At 39.1% G+C, this 12,309-nt stretch overlaps 1 long non-coding RNA gene across 1 annotated transcript in view; it reads right to left on the reverse strand.

The window, feature by feature from the left end:
- The window catches only part of LOC116788121, a 51,059-nt gene that overhangs the window by 37,515 nt on the left and 1,235 nt on the right, over positions 1-12,309 (reverse strand). Inside the window, exons 2-3 of the long non-coding RNA XR_004357547.1 lie at positions 10,473-10,562; positions 9,674-9,813 (exon numbers count right to left, since the gene is read on the reverse strand). This is a non-coding gene — a long non-coding RNA (uncharacterized LOC116788121). The remainder of the gene's footprint in view (positions 1-9,673; positions 9,814-10,472; positions 10,563-12,309) is intronic.

The raw sequence follows: 12,309 nt of genomic DNA on the forward strand, positions 1-12,309 counted from the left end.
TAGGCCTCACCTTACTATATTGCACAGAAAAAAAAATTCTTCAACAACAACTATTTTAAAAGCAATTAAAGAGAAAATAACCCTCAAGTATCTCCAAGCATTTAGGTCCAAATTCTGTCCCTTCACATTTTGTCACTTTTCAGTTAAAACTGTTAACCAAGGTGTTTCAGTGGTACCAGCAGTGTTTTCTCTGAGGGAAAGAACATCCTTCCTGATTTCCTGCTGAAGAGCCTGGAGATTGGCACTCCCAGAACTCCCAGCCCTTGGGGGCTCAGCTCCTCCACTTTGCAACAAACAAAGCACAGATGTGACCATAAAAACAGCATCACCTGTCAGAGTAATGTGGCTACTGCATCTGGAAATCCATGCTAAAGACAGCAAAGAGGAAGCCTTCAAAGTCAAAAGTCCCTGGTGAAACGCTGGATTTAATTCAAGGGTTATTTTCCTGGTAGGAATATCACTGCTGCCAGTTGTAAGCACATCTGACCAGGGCTTCTGGCAGTGGCAGTTAAGCTTGGATCTCCAGGGATCCCTGTGGACCAGGGAACCACAGAACAGGAGCTGCCACAGATGCCTCTCCCAGATTGCCAGGACTCCCTGCCTGCCCTGTACAAATCCAAATCTGGCACTTGCCTCTGGCACTTGTGGCCTGACCTTCCAGGGCAATAACTTTCTAGGGCAACACTGGAATTCCAAAACAGCCCAGCTCCTCCCATAAGCTGGCCATGGGAGACTGTGATTACTTAGTGCAGTGCCGTGCTGTGACCCCTGCTGTCACTCCCAAATCATGCTGGAACAGTCATGCAGATGTAAATCCCACAGATGTCAAAAGGTACTTATGAGAAAACCTGAATCATCACTGGTGAGTCTGGAATTGAACCACCATAACTGTAAGAGTGAGGTTAGTCAAGCCCTCTGCTTCATTAAATAATTAATAGAGAAATGTGTACATAAATAACAGTAGCACAGACATCTAATAAAACACCCATTTCAGGACTTTATAACTTGCCTGTAAACATGTGCTTCAATGAAGATGGGATATAAAATCCCAGTCTTCCATTGCATTCCTTTTAAAAAAAGGAAGGAAAATAACTACGTGAGTTTTTAGAGTAATAAACAGATGTCCTAAGTGATTTCATCCTAAATTGGCTGGGTTATTCTGGTTTTTTATAATGCTATATTGAGGCTACAGTGCTCTGAGACCCAGCCCATCCAGCAAGCACTTGCAGCTTGCCTAGTTCTAAGGGTAAAACACAGCAAACACAGCGCTTACGATGTACCTTCAGAGCTAAACTTTGCCAACAGCAGTTGGCCCAGGGTTGTGGATGGTTGTTGGTGTCACTCTCTCGGCCAAATTCATGTAATCTGTGATTGAGCCATGCCCTGATAAATTTTTTGATGCTTCTCACAGGAGTTTCTGATATCTGGAGACCTCAGTAACAGCAGAGCCTCCCTTCCATTGCCAGTGTTGGAGTCCAGCTGTTCTGCATATACAGGCATCTACCCTTTTCACTATAGCATATACGAATCTGTACACTCAGAAACCTATTACTTAGAAGCAATTCATCTCTAAGAACAGAAGAAAAACCTTTTTTTTTAAAAAAAAAAAAAAGAAGATTAATCCAGCTTACCAACAGGGCTCAGCTTTCAGACGTAAACCCACACTGATACATGAAACCACAATACAAACCCCGTCACCTTCGTGACAAGAATATTGTAGCAATAAAAGTGCACCAGCTCTTGAAATCCTGCACTGTTTGGTGACCTGCTCCAGCAAAGTTCTGCAGAGATCCATTACCTCTAGAGGCCACGGGCTGGACCAAGCAGCAAAACACAGAAATGTGATCTCTGTCAGCCTTCACACGACACTTACAAAACTAACACACGCCGCGACATAACTGATTACTTTTGCTCAGAGCCATCGGGTGACTGAACATGCACAGCCAGGTAATTGCTCTTTAAGCAGATAGTTTTCTTGGTGATTTGGAAAGCAGGAGACCAAATGTAAAGCTCCACCAATACACACCAGGCAACTGACACAAAATCCAGCCAAATGCTAACAGGAGTAAAAACAACAAACCCGGCTATTTCTGTTAAGGCTCTCTTTGAGTGCAGAATTCTGAGCTGGTAAGAACATCCCTTCTCATGCTGTTCACATTCAAAGCTACTCACCAGTGCAAATTACCTCTGACCATGGTTATCCAGTGAAAAAAGCTCACTTTCCAGAATCACACAGAGTCACAGAATATGCTGAGTTGGAAGGGACCCACAAGAATCATCGAGTCCAACCCTAATGCTAAGTTAATGTCAGGAATATGAGATTTAAAAGGAAAACATCAGTTGGAACTAAACTTCTGAAACTGTGCACTCTATTTAGTAGCCTTGCTAGGAACAATATCAAGTTTGGCAGCAGCAACAAGTAAGCAAAGCTTCCTTGAAGATGCTTCTGTAAATGTCTGATTCTATGAGTCACGTGGTTCCCTGAAGATATTTCTCATGGAAGAAGCACAAGAAGATGTAGTGAACTTAAAAAAATATAATAACATGAAGGGTAGTGCCTATGCCTAAGTTATGGAAGCAAGATACAATTCTTTAAAAAAATGAGATTGATCATAAAAATTTACAGAAAATAAAGGAAAAACATAATTATATATTACTTATTTGAAATACATAGCTTATGTAATTATGTACACTGTAACTTGAAAAAAAAAAGTTAAATTACAAAAACTCACAGTGCATTTAAATAGTTAAGAAGTTTCTGAAGTGTTCTTTTCCCCAAGAAAAGATATTCTCAGGTTGCAGCTCTCCTGAAAAAAATTGCTTTCCAGCATTTGAGTACTTTTAAAGAAAGTATTTCTAGCCCAGCAGCACATTAGTATGTCCTTGAGGACAGAGCAAGAGAAGCACATATCACGTATCACTGTGCTTTTAGAATTAAAGAGCAAGGGAGAATAACAATGGCAGTGTAACTCCTAGAGAGAGATGGATTCTTCAGCAATGGAAATCTGCCCTGTTTTAGAGATATCTCTGCTCTCTTGTGAGAGTTTCATACAATAGTAGCTCGTTGTACTTCTGGTGCCTCAGAGAGGGGTATATCCTTCAAAACCTTTGCTTCAAGACAACTTATGGGACCTCTTGCACAAAGAGAGTCAGAGCCACAGACAAATGAATAGAAGTCTGAAAAGATTTCTTCTTGAGCAGAAACAGCCATGAAGAGGACCATTGTTGGCTAAGGGGGTATTCAGCAAAGGCATATTAAATAATGAAAGATACAGAGAAAACGGGCACTTGGTATTTAGTCTGTATCATAAATGACTTCTAATGAAACTAAAGTGTAAGAGCACATCACTAACTAGAGAAACCCCTGGCTTTACTAGGGCTGGAAGTGGAATTTAAAACACTGCAAAGACAAGCTTCCCACTCCTTTTGGAATGGATATTTCTCAACACTCCTCACAGAACATCTTTCACTCTTTAATAAAATTGTAATTGAAAACACTATAAAAATGGTGTGATTCAATGGATCAGCTACAGAGCTCTTACCATTGCGATTTGGTAATCAATGACAGATTATAAAAACATTCAGTATTTTACTGGAGAGGGAAATTATGTTTACATTCTGTGGCATGTCAAACAGTGGCTGTAAAGAGACAAGGAAGAACCTTTCCACTCTTTTTTTCCCCTGCCTTCCTTGGACAACTTGTTCTGACAGGCTGCTTTGGAGCTCCATCTATCATCCTCCAAACCATCCCCCAAAGCCACGCTCAGATGCAGCATACCAAACTACATGACACATTATGACACACTCCTATGTGACCATCCTAACACACTTGCAAAAGTGCATTCATTTACAGAACACATTAATAAAGTTTTCTTTAGAGAAAACTTCTTCAAATTTAAGATTACACACGCTGTTTACAGTGTAGACGGTCACCAGAATGGAATTTAACTATCTTAGCCATTTGAAAAATATTGTTATATCTTGGGCTTTTAATAAGGTTTCCACAGATTTTATATGGGCCAAAGGGAGGGAAAGTGTTCCTAAGATACTTTTAAGATAACACTTCCATTTCCCTTAGAATGGAAACTGCCTTTCTCACACCTAAAGCTGCCGAGTTCTTGATCTGCTTTTCCTCAGGTAGAGAATCCATTAAGCTGATGAAAAACTTCTCAAAAAGGGTTATGAGCTCTTTACACTTTATGCACACGGCCTCAGCTTCTTCCAGCTGCTTTGAATGTTTTTGATGTGTGAATCAGCCATGGGCTGCAAGAACCACAGAGAACTGTACTGAGATGTGAAGGCAAAGCACACTGAACTCCACGACTCGGTTTGTGGATTTGGGAGCATTATTCTTGTATCTGAGGGAGCTGTTACAGAATTCTGTGAATTTTTTCAGGATACTTTGAGGAGCACATGGAACAAAAGCTCTCAGATTTCCTGTAAGTACCATTCTTCTGAGATTCATTTTAAGAAAATTTAAAACCCAGAACTTCCTATCTTGCCTGCTCTAACAGCAACATTTTCTCTAAGGTCCTCACCAGACAAACAGGATATTTTGTTTACCTTTCAGTCTAATCAGACAAGACAGATTTCGTTTGGGGAAGATGTTTGGTTTGTAATGTAAAGTGCTCATTGAAAAATGTTTATGTTTTCTCTGTATGTAAGGTTTTCCAGAGTCTTTGGTGGTGGCATGAGCTGTATTTCACAGCAGGCTGTGAAATGACTGTGTGAGACCCTGTCACCACCATAAGGCTGCAGGAGAGCAGTGCCAGCCATGGTGCAGCAAGGTTTGTGTCCTGACAGTGCTGACTCGGCATCAAACACTCTTGTGTGTGACTTGGCAAAAGGTTCTTCCCAAAAGAATTGCATTAATTACAACTAAATTCCATTATTTACAACTAAACTCCATTCTTTTAATGCTTTTGTCTTTTTTTTTTTTCCCCCCTAGGAGGGACTAGAGGAGGTTGATAGGGATAATATATGATGCATTATTTGACTAAAAGTCTAACTTCTCAGTTAATAAGGAAGCACAGAACATTCCTTAACTTTGCATTTTCATCACCGAATCAAAAATAGATAAAAAAGATAATTCCTAAATAAGCTTAAAAAAAAGTAAAATTCCTAAAAAAGATGTGCAAGAATGACAAGTTTTTTTCCAAAATGAACTCCTCAGCAAATGGAGCAAAATGCCCCTCTTAAAAACCCAAGCACCAAGTTCTTTCTCAGAAGTTCAGATCCACCTCCCCATACAGTCTTCTTCTTATGAGACTGATACTTAATAAATCGTATTAATTTGTTTGTCTCTGTTTTCACTGGAGACCCAGAAAGGCCAAGCTCATTTTCTCTGTGCAAACCCAAGGGGAGAGCACACCATTTACCAGGACAGAAATCACTTTTCCCTATTCCAGTGCAGCAGGCTGGTTGTTGTATTGGTTGTCATTATCAGATGAGAAATAAAGTAGGTTTTTATATTATTCCTGCCCCAAACCCAGTAGTTCTACAATATCTGAGGCATAAATATACAGTACTGTTTTCAAGTGTCTTAAATTGTCCAGTTTTGGTCAAGGAGTTTGGTGATTCCCAGAGGAAGCCTGGCAATGGTAAGGAAAGATCAGAAGGATAATGAAAAATCTGTAATTAATATGATGTTTTTAATAGATGTTTTGTAGAGCGTGTGACAGAAATCACACAAAAATCATTCCACAAAAATGCTAAAAACCTTTGAGAAATAAGTAAGTCATTTAGATGCAGTTTTAGTTTAACTGTGAACTTGCATATGATAGATGTGATTTTATACATATCTATGTATAACCCAGAAAATCTGTAGACAATGTACAGAAATGATAACGATCACTGGATAAAAACCACCATAGATTAATGAAAAAATCTGAACAAATCCTGAACTGCCCAGGGAAGGGTACACAGTTCTGACAGATCCCTTAGTACAAATGGTGGGAGTAAAACGTATCCACATGATAATCACATCCTTCCCAAAATTGAAAACGTATGTGAAAGTCATGGTGGTCTTGCAAAAATATAAACTCATAAACGATTTTTTGATTTGGTGTCATCATTCATTTCTTTCATTTGAGAAATCAGTTTTAGTAGGCCATACAAAGATTGATGGCTTTTTCATAAAAGGATATTTTATGAAATAGTGAAATGTAGCATATTTCTACCTGATAAATGCAGAGACCTGTAAACTTTGAACCCACACTGGCCTTTGTTGCTCATGACCCTGTTTAAGTGATTTATTTTCTTTTAACAACTACAGTCTGCAGGAGGTAGAATATACTGTGTAGATCCTGAATTCTGTTGAAAATTGAACAGTTTAAACAGAATGGCTGACATTAGAAGACCTATTACAGAAAAGTCATATTATCTTCATTTCAGGAGCAATATTTATGGTTGGAGAAAACGCATAATTTGTAAAAGCAACTTGGTAGGCTGCTGCAGAGCAATGGAGGAGTTGGCATCCTTGGCCCCACATCAGGGTGTCTAGTGGACTGCATCAGAGCTAGAGCCTCTGGAAACCTGGCATGTGTAAAAGCATAAAATCAGAAAACTTGCCTGTTGCCTAGAAGAACGTCTTGAGGGAGCTGAACAATCCCCCACCCTTGTGAAACATTCGGATTTCAAAGATTTAGCAAATTCCAAGGAAATAATACTCTGCTAGAATTTTTCTGCCAGGCTCTCAATACAATGGCAGATTTATCTTTGACCGAAGAGAATTCAGTTTCTCTTTTTGCCCTCCCTTTGCTGCTTTTTATTTGTATTTTGTTACTGTGCAACGAAATCAAACAGCACCATAAGCATATTTCCTACCCTTTGGTGTGAATGTCACCATGGAAGTTAAGCAGATCTGTCTTCTTCTACACGTAGGGAGAAACCACCTCAAATCCAAAATATTTTTCCATATAGTCCCACTGTGTTTCACAACAGTGGGGACTGATGTCAGGTAGTTTCCCCAGTAGCAACACGTCACAATACTGCTCTAATAATCTTCATCAGATGACAGGCCTGCAGAATCTCAGCAGGCTTTTAATGTGTATCTCAGCATTATCACATAGTGCCTAAGGCTCCATCTTACACAATTAAAGGGCTATGATCAGAGAAATGAATAATGCTTTTTAAAAATTCTGTTTTGAAGTTGCTCATTCATGAAACAAGCTTCAAATTCCGTGTTTATGAAACATCTCGTGAATATATGGCGCTTTAATAAAAACAATAAATGTTTAAAGCTCCCCTACTTTTCTCTGCTCTTCATTATTAGAAATAAATCTTATGAAGCAGATAAAAGTATTACAATTAATCCCTCCTGAATGGAGACAGTATGTACTATTATTTTCAATATGAGAGAAACTGGCTTTGACTAGAGTGGCAACAACTGGTAAACCGATTTTATAGTTTTGATTTATTGAATATTAGGAAATAGACTTTTTTAATAATAACTCCATTTAAGTATTCATTAAAATGGAATTAGTACACAGAGGGCCAGATTCTGATATCCATATTCTTGTCAGACAGCATTTTATTACAGAAAAGTCTCGCTGACATCAGTGGGATTACTTGTAAAAGACCATTCAGCATGAGTGAGAACACAGAACTAGACCCTAACGGGGTACAGATGACTACAGAGGTTTTTGGTTCTCCTCCCTGACCCCCAGGTGCCCCACACACCCTTTGGGAATGGCTGGACCAGTATGGAATTGTGTGCCTGAGGCACCTCATCTCCACTGGTCTCCCAAAAACCTGACTCACCTTGTCCCTGTCCCAGGTACATGGGACGTGAAATATATTTCCTCATCCTCACAAGGGAAATAATTCCCAAGTGCTGATTATTTTGCTTTAGACCTTATGCTAAAGATACTGATCTTCATAGGTCTTTCAGTCTGAGTAAGCTTGACCTGAAGAATGCAGAGCACATGTTGCCATAAAAAAGCACTATGAAGATGAATTTTAATTTATGAGAAAAGTCTCTCAGAGGGGAGAAAAATAGGGGGCTATTAAGGGATCATGGCTGCACATCCATTTCTCTAAATTACCCAGCAGAAGAGAAGGCCATCTTGTGTTTTTGTTCTGTACACTCCTGATTTAAACATGCAAATAAACAAATTCCAGTAACCTCTTGTGATGGCACCGGGTAAAGAGAACTGGCTTAGTTATAAATGCTATTGATAGTCAGAAAAAGAATATGGATTTTTTCCACATATAACCTAAAATATCTCTCAAACTCTAGCACGTGTACTATGTTTCTTTATTCAGGAATCTCTCTAACAGGGGAGGAGGCTGAGAAATTTGACCTTTATGCATAAAGAAATGACAGATCAGCAAATAGTGAATGCCCTAACTTATCTTTCATTCAAAATTATTTGGTAAATTATTTTGAAAAATAATCTTTAGCATATATGCTGTAACTTCACATTTTCATGACATACCTGGAATATGCTTCTACTCCTTGACTGGATGAGCATAGTTGGAATCCAGTCCTGACAGCAAACACTTCACAGTCTATTCAGTGTACATTGAACCTTTCCTTCTCTAAAGGGCTGCTGTTTCTGCAGAATCCCTTAGCAGAAAACTCATTTGCTGACAGAAAAACAAGTATGGTCAAAACCAATTTGTTTGATACTCTTTTAAAATATAAAAAGGTATAATTTTTGGTTTATTGTAATATAATATAACGTGTTGTAGCATAATATAATATAACATAACATAGTATAATCAGGAAACAGAGTACTTACTATTTTTTAACTTTGGTTTAAAAACTGTCCAACACTAAAGGTTTCTATTGTATAGTTCTCAAAGGTCAGACTTGAAAGCTTAAACTTCAGGTTCTACTGAGATAAAGGCACTGTGCTTTGCAAAGTTATGCCATTATCCCTGGTTATAATCTTCACTGACTTCAGAAATAATTGCTTTCCTTAAACAAAAAGGAAGTCTGATTCTAATTTGCTATCTAGATCTACATTCTTATATTCTTTTTATAGATTTTTGAACAAGTTATCACGGGAATCTTCCTTCACTCAAACGTAAGTGAAAGTTTTATCTTACCTCAGATATCACAAAAATAATTTATGACTAAGGAAACAAAACCTTTTGTCTCACAATATATTTCTTTGCGACAGCTGTGGTATTTCACTGAAAGCACAAAAGCTGTGATGGTCTGGACTGCAATCAACCATTTTTAATAGGAAATTTTTACAGACTTTTAATAAGATCTCCTAACATAATTTATGGGGAGAGGTTTTGAAGTGAAGAGGCATTGTTTGGCAAAGTGTTCTTCCTCTAATCTCAGGAAATTTAAATAATTGAGTGCTCATTTCCTCTAAACTTAGGATTTCTCCTTAAAAATGGTTAACAAAAACACCTGCTACACTAGCAGCAAAATAAGCGTATTAAGAGTCCAAAAAAAAAAATATTGCTAAATACTTTTCAAAGGCAAAACTCCATGGCAAAACCCAATATTATTAATAATAATGCAATATTGAAGTTTGCTTCTTCAACTCAGAAATTTTACTACATATTTTGAATGAAGAGAGCACGTTGGTCAAGATGAGTGCAGGGGTTTTTTTTAACTCTACAGTTAGGGGAACTGGAGTAAGTGGACAAAAGTAGAGAATTTACAAATTACAAGAAAATCAGATAAAACCTCAAAAGTTACTGTACTTACAGAAGTTATCCAGAGTTCCTCTGACTATGGAACTTGGCTGGAAGAAGAAGGACAACAAGCTTCCCCTGAGATCTCTGATATGTCTTGCAAGAAGAGGCTCAAAGGGTATTTTAGCAGTTTCCCTTTAGCCCCAGAGAGATCTAGGGAAAAACCAGAAACATAAGTAAGAAGCACATTTCTATGCATTGATAAAGCTAATCAAAGCTCCTAAATATGAAACAGATTTAGTTTGCCTGAGTGGGAATTTGGACAAAGTTTTGAATTATTTTTTACCTTTTCTAAGTAACTCATAGGCCATAATTCTGACTTTAGCTAACAGCTGACTTAACTGTGCTCCCCCCCGTCTAGGTTGGCTAGGAAAACTCTCCCAAAGGAGGAAAAAAGAGAGGGAAAACCTTTGAAGGAAGGAGGCACGAACAGCCCAGGTACAGTCGCGGTACCCGGGATTCGTCCGGGTCACTGCGTGCCCAAGACCTCCAGAGGGCACTCAGCACAAAACGGACTGCGCTGAGGAAAGGGGGCTGCAATTCCACTTATCCTTACACAGCTTCCCAGAGAGACAACTCAGCTCTCAGCTCTGCCTACAGAGAGAAAACTGTAAGGAAAAAAAAAAAATCCGAAGAGGAAAAATTATGCCATCGTAGAGCCTGCATTTCTTTTCTGTGCTGGAGATCTGTTTCATCGATGCTTTTAACAAAAGAGGCTCAGTTTCTTGAGTCAGCCTTCAACCCTTTCTTTTCAAAAGCTGTCTGCTGATTTCAAAGAGCCTCCATTAAAAATGCTTTTAAAGATGTGTCACCTGAAGGACTTTGTTTTCTTCGGTCACCACGTTCAAAACACGCAGGGCGGAATATCACTTCTTTAGGCTCCATCTCTCTCTGTGGTTTGCCTACAGAAAAGAAACCAAACAATTTACAGTGGGTGCCAGCCAAAATTCATCTTTTGCCTTCCGCAGTTAAGTCCTACCCGGGTTTTAAGACTTTCTCCATGTGTTTACAGACACACACAGACATACACACATTAGCCAGTTGTGGTGACCTCCTTTGGGTTCCTGCTCCGGGGTGTCCCCGAGGTGCTGCTCCCGGCAGACCTGCCTGTCCCGGGGCTCCCCATCCCGGGAGCACTGGGAGCACCAGTCCCGGCAGCCTCCGCAGGGACCTCTGGCTCCCTCGGCAGCGCTTTAACCCCATCCACGCCCCGTTCCAGAACTGGCTTCACGAACTGCAGACAGGACTATAAACAACTGCCTCGTTTCCACAGAAATGTCATAATTCCAATAAAACTGAAACCCATTCCCCCACTACATCCTCTTTCCATCGGTAGTTTCACAAAACACATACTGCCCCCTTTATATTCAAAGTGGCCTTCCTGATGCACAAGTTCAAACCCCAGCTATCATCTATCATCTTAATTCTTCTGGGACAAATAAAGTATCATGCAACAGACCATATGTGGATATTTCAGCAGAGCTCTTTAGAGTCATGTCCTGTCTACCCAGTGTGATCAATGGTTATTTTATTTTTGTACATTCAGAATAATACATGACAAACCTCCGCCTGGGTGCACTACCTAAACACAAAAGAGGCACTGGGGTTGGGAGGTCCCCGTGTGACTTGGGACATTTATATGCCCTGGGGTGTCTGAGGCATCTGCAGAGGAATCTCAAGACACAGTACAGGATCTCTAGGAGATTCATGGCAGCTTGAAGGCATGTAGGCATATTCCAGAATGTAAACTGGCGTTAGGAATGTACTTCAGCACCTGAAATGTCTCCTAAAGATGTGTAGAAATAAATTATATAACATATCCCTATCACCCCTGGGGTGCTGGATCCCAAATTACCTTTATTCTCACAGGACCATGTTAAGCACTACTAGATGAAAGTCACCTGCACTTTAAAAATGCTCAAGCTCTCATTCTCTGAAAATCAGATCCCCTTCCAGATCAGATAAAGATGAGATCTATCTCTACGTCTATCTATAACTTTCAGAATGCTGACCTGTGAAATACTTGTAAGTCTATCAATCAGACAGTATTAAAATATTCTGTTTTCAACCACTCTTAGTAAAGATAATTAATCAGTTACAGTAAGGATAATATTTTTAAACTACTGCCCGAAGTAGAATAAATTAATTAGGCAGGATTTGGATGATAGAAAAATTAAAAGTTGAACTATTATTCAAAAGTCACACAACCACGTAGATGATCAAAACTAATTTGAGCCATGACATTTAATAAAGGCAGCGTGGGCCTTTATAAGGTTCAGTGTGCTCAATGCTGTGGAAACTCAGAAGCAGGTGTTACCCCTGCTCTGGTATTAGACTCAATAAAGAAGTTTAGTCATGATTTGGTCAAGTTTATATTAAAAAAAGAAAGAGGTTTTGCACAGCTGTCTTACTAACTTAGGAAACATAGGAAGCTTTTAAAAGACACTTTTATCTCTGCAAACTATGGTGGATGTAATGATAATAAGGTGATGGGACTAAAACTTAATTCAGCCTTTGTTGATAAAAGGTTGAAACTGCTCATGCTTTCAGTATCTTCTACATATTTTATACAAAACCAGTATTAGAAACATTCCCCCAAATGTCTGATGATCCAAAACAAAGACAGGCTATGGATAGAATCACACTCTG

Source organism: Chiroxiphia lanceolata, chromosome 6, assembly GCF_009829145.1.
Source record: "Chiroxiphia lanceolata isolate bChiLan1 chromosome 6, bChiLan1.pri, whole genome shotgun sequence".
NCBI classification, from domain to species: Eukaryota; Metazoa; Chordata; class Aves; order Passeriformes; family Pipridae; genus Chiroxiphia; species Chiroxiphia lanceolata.